This window comes from Ptychodera flava, chromosome 15, assembly GCF_041260155.1.
Source record: "Ptychodera flava strain L36383 chromosome 15, AS_Pfla_20210202, whole genome shotgun sequence".
Classification (NCBI taxonomy): Eukaryota; Metazoa; Hemichordata; class Enteropneusta; family Ptychoderidae; genus Ptychodera; species Ptychodera flava.
The window spans coordinates 20,486,447-20,491,939 of NC_091942.1; positions in this window are offsets into that span (position 1 = coordinate 20,486,447).

The window sequence follows — 5,493 nt, forward strand, 5'->3', positions numbered from 1 at the left end:
AAAACTGGTTTTACATATCTATGCTCATCCGTTTTCAGTTCCAGTAGGGCACTGTCGCAGGAATCGCCATCCTCTTCGGAAGTTATGAAAGTTATATGTTTCATCTTTGGATTATACTTCTGAATCTTTTTACGTCCACTATCCGTGCCGTTCCAGTCCGAAACAAATTTAAAGTCTCTGTACTTTCGAACATCTTCTATTGTCTTACCGAACATTGCATTATTCATCAGCTTATAGAAATTCTTTTCGAAATCTGTCCTCCCCTTTGCCCTCATTTTAGTGTTAAAGTCAATATATTTCGCGAGACATGGAGCTTCATCGAAAGCAAGCACCCGATAAATCTTTTTCAATCTCATTCCCATCCGAAGATAGAATTCCAGCAACTTGTAGTGTAAGACGTATCTCTCTCTATCCATCACACTTGTAATCAGTCGACCGCCCTGCCTCGGAAATTCATAGTGATGCGGCGCTAATGGTAAATCCGAATGTTCTTTATGTAATTCGGCCGGATATTCTAAGTCTACTTCTAGAAAACTTGGTGGAAAGGTGGAACCAGGTCCCCACCCTCCGGCTCCGCCCCCCGCTCCGCCGGCTCCGCCTTCCCATTCCTCCCACTCTTCCATCGTCATCCAATGAAGTCCGCCCGTAGGCATTGCCTGACTCATTGCCCAGCCGTAGAGATTGTTTGCATCGAGATATTTTATTTCGGTCACCGGCTTCTCTGGATCGTAATTCCCGTAAGCCGGATGATTTGTCTGTAAATAATGAATATTACACTGGCTGATGCCGCCTCGAATTCCCCGTTGTACGAAAGTCATCTGCTCAGCATCTTGAATGAGTTTAAACTTATTACCCGTGTAAAGTAACATAGCATCCCATGTCAAGCCAGGCGCTGACATGTAATGGGCCGGATCTAACTTATATGCTTCTAAACATGTGTCGCGAAAATTTTCGAATATATTTGCAAGAAGTAGAACGTCAGTCTCACAATAGAATTCCATATAATCACGAATCGTCTTACATCCAACTTCGTCCCATACTCTTAATGCATGTTCGTAATCGGACTCTGAAATCCCCTCTTCCGTCAATTCGCTATAAAATTCCCCCTCTCCGGAGCTCCTCCTCTCCATTCTGTCAACGAGTCTAAATATTCGTAGGGAAGAAACCTTTCGCCCTTTGAATGTCCGGGTACGAAAGTGGGGCCGCCGTCCACCCGTGGGTCTCCGGCACAGTTTTTGCCAACTTCGCCAATGACCCCATCATCAGCTGAGCACTGTCCATAAACTTTATAGAAAAGAAACGTCTCTTTATCTCCCTCTTCCCTCCGGCAACAACAATTGAGGCGTGAAAAATAAATGTTTTCGAGAGACCCATAATTCCTCCATTGCTCGTCTTAGCTATGATTTTAGGCTCTGGTCCGGAACCCCCATCATCTCCTTCGGTAACGATTTCATGTAATTCTTTCAAAATAAAGAACCATCGTATCCCTTGAGGTTGTGAAAGTAGATAGGAATGGTTCTCGACGGCCGGCATCCTTCGCAATAGAAGGTCGCCTCCTCCTTCACTACTCGGTATCCTGCCGGCTCTCCACATGCAATACAGACTGGATCACATCCGTCGCGCCGGTAATTAGAAGGATCCCTCATCGGTATTATTTTCCAATAATACGATTTCGAATAATACTCGGCCGTTCTTTCATATCCTTCAGAAAGTCTGTAACACAGGAGAGACCTGTGAATGTTCTTTTACCATAAACAGTGGGTCGGCCCGGGCCTCGTTCCGAAGGTCCCCCCCCACCCCGTTCCACCATAACATACGAAAGACAAATTGGAATGTGCCGGCCGGTCCCCTTCTCAATAATTGCCTCAGTATCTGCATAGACGACGTAGGGGGCAGGGAACCTTCTTCCGATGTCCTTCAAATTGACACACTTCCTTAGGAAAATCTGGCTGGGCAGTGTCTGTTCCACAGTATACCTGATGTTTTTCTAATTCTTCTGTTGACTTAAAACCTCTTTTACAAACCATACAAATACACTTCCGTCTGCGCTCATTCTTTCGATTAGTACGAGAATTACGAAGGCGATTTTCCGCAGTAATTGGTACGAAGTGAGAACGGCCGCCGTCTTCGCCAACTATCAGTAAGATATTTGCTATTTGATTCCTATCGGCTTCACCTTCGGTTCGCAGGGCACTATATAACACAGTTATGTCGGACGGGGGAGCGGGATCATTTTCGTAGATCTGAAATACTTGAAGTTTGATGCCTGGATTTTGCTGCTCGAAGCGCCTGAATACAGTCAGATCGGCGGGCGTAGGAAAGGGAATACCTTCCCAACAGTAGTCAGCCATAAATGGGGCGTACGTATTCCATTTTCTCCTTACCTGACCACATTTCTTTTCACGAAACTCGGGGTCGGTCAACTTTAAACTTGCTACGATGGCGTATTGAAAACAGTTCTCAGCCCCCACCGGTAGAATAAGATCGCTAACACAATGCTTATTTTTTAACCATCCGGGAAGTTGAATCCCAGCCCCCGGGCCAGCCCCGAGTAAAACTTCTACTAGAATTACTTCAAAATTAAGTATCTCCTCGAGAACGAGACCAGAACCCTCAACATTTTCAATTGTATCAAGCATACGATCGTAGCGATCTATTAATTGTTGCCCCACATCCAATCCTGATCCTCTTACATCTTTTGTGTATGTATCTTTTAATTTAACAGGCAATATACGAATTTGTGTATTACCAGTTTTCGGATCCGATAATTTGACTTCCATTTCGGTATAAACAGAGTACATCTTTCCCCCTTTGACCATACCTTCAATATCCACCAGCTCCCCGATATCCTTGACTCGCTTGACTTCAGGAAATTCTTTTCGTAAAACTGCTCCCTTGAATGCTGTATGTAATTGACGGGCCATAATAATCTTTATGATATATACTATCCTAAAATTTTTAAAATGAAAAAATAATTATTCTATGATAGGTCATCAAAATCCACTATAAATTTTTGGCAGCATTTATTTGTTTATATATCTCGCCTAATCTTTCTAAGTCGACTAGTTCTTCCGCATCTTGAATTTCTGGTTTATTAGGCGCAGCACAAAATATTAATCTCTCAACAGTGAAAGAAAGAGCACGCTTACTTAAGCGCGGTTTAAATGCTAAGAATTCTATCTTACTACCTTTCCGGATATTACGAGGTACAATAGCAGGATTTTCTCGGACTGGTAGTAACGGGCTCACTGTTTTAAAACCGCAGTCAATTTCTTAACCATATCAATACATGTAGCGCTTTTAAACTGAAATTTAAAATACGCAACTGGCTGCGCCCCGCTCCCTCGCTTCTGATACACTTTAGATGGATTGTAAAATCCGCAGGAATTATTCTTGGAGTGAGCGGCCAGGCTTGCAGCATAACTTTTAGCAGTAGATGCATCGAAACTTTCACCTAGGGTACGGAATATTATTAAATCAGTAACTTTTGAAGACTCGGTTGCCAACGGACACACACCTCATCACATGTAGACTGGATCTCCTCCCGAACCATATTTAGGTCCGATGTTGAAAACTACTTCTAGCTCACTGTCTACGTATATGAAAGGATCTACATATTCACCAAATACTAATTTGCCTCCATCATCAATTTTGATGTTTTCTCCGGTTTCAAGTATTTTTATTGCAGTTGAAATAGAAAGGATTGTCATTGTCTTATCGTATATATCTTAATAAAAAAATAATTTAAAAAAATTTTTTCTATGATATAGTATCCTAAAATGTCATACATATTCATAAATGGACCAACTGGAAGTGGTAAGAGTTACGATGCAGTAAATTTGGATCCGTATCACGTACCAGAATTTGACACTAGTTTTTCCAGCAACATTGCCGACTTTTATAATGGGCGCCACGTTTCGATTGCTGATTTTCAGAACCAGTTTATAGAACATACGCTTAGTTTACAATGTCAGGCTGGGAGGAGGAGGGAGGAGGTTTCCTCCTCCCCCCTCCCTTCAGAACAATACATTATTTGTGACTCTTCCATAATTCAACATCTGACTTTTTCTCGAATCCGGGGCGTTTCCACGGAGTCGGAAGAAAAAAAGATTGTTTCTAGAGCATTTGACCATTTACCCAGTTTCATTATCATATTCAAAGATATGCCTTGGGATTATTGCAGGCGGAATGTGTTGACTCGAGCCAGGTCGTACGAAATAGCCGCCTTAGAAGAACTAGAAGAGATTCACAACAAGTTCAAACAGACTTTCTTAGAAATTTGCCACGACTACAGGCTTCCATGTTTGGTAATTCGGAACGCTCTTACCCCCCTCGTTCTCAAGAATATACTTAATCCAACAATTGATACCGAGACAGTCGGACCAGTAGAATATCCACGAGCTTTTGACTTTGGAATTGCATGGAGCGGCGGCAGCCAGGGATTTTTAATAGACGGTTTCAAGGAGGAGGAACTTGAAAAAGCGTACTTCCCACCTGGTCAAGAACAACTAGAACAACCTCGAGTCTCACTAAAGAACCTACACAAACTTCTTAACGCTTGTGAATCTGTGTGTGCTTATAATGCTTCGTTTGACCTACGAGCACTTGACATTATGAAACCCTACGGTTCTGTAACACCGGACTTTGAAGTTACTTGTCTATGGCTTATGTCAGTTGTGTACATTATACTTCAACCAGAACTTATAGATAAAGCTGAAAAAGGGGGACTCGAAAGAACGGACTGTGGTAACATGAGAAGTCGTTTTGAAGATCTTGCAAACTTAATATGTTCAGGAACCGAGGGGGTACCACCTCATCCACATACGGCCGAAAAAGATGCAGTAAGTGAACATTACTTACGACAGTACATGATAAATACTTGGCCAGGGTGGGGGGTGGAAGTGGGGTGGTAAACTGACACTTTCGGCTTTCAAGAAATTAAGACTTTTTCCATGGTACTTATTGAATAACTTTCGTAAATACTTACGTTAGTACTTACGTAGTACTTGACAAGTACCATGGACAGGAACTTACGAAGTACTTACGTAGTACCAGCACAGGAACTTACGAAGTTCTAATAACATTTTCCTCCGGCTCCCAACTATTGAAACTTTCTGGATAACCTTTCCATTTTATCAGATAATATTTCTTTCCTCTAATTTTTTTCGTCTTCAAAATTCGTTCTACTCTGTACAGCTCGTCGGCTCCCCGGGCGCTCTGAAGTTCATCAGAATAGAAAGTGCCGAGTATTTCCTCTCCATTCAGATCTTTTATTTTGTAAACTGGTGGTGTTCCCAAGCCAGCTGCGTACACAACTTTTGAAACTACGAAAATCTCCTCTGTCCAATTTGGTAAATATCCTTTCTTAAAAGTGGTCTTGTATTTTGTAATTCGAACCCGTTCTCCCGGCTTGAATTCAGGGTCAACTCCCCCGGCTGCCAACTCAGGACGAATAGTGTATAAAATGCCTGCCAATCGTTCTCCTCTGTTACG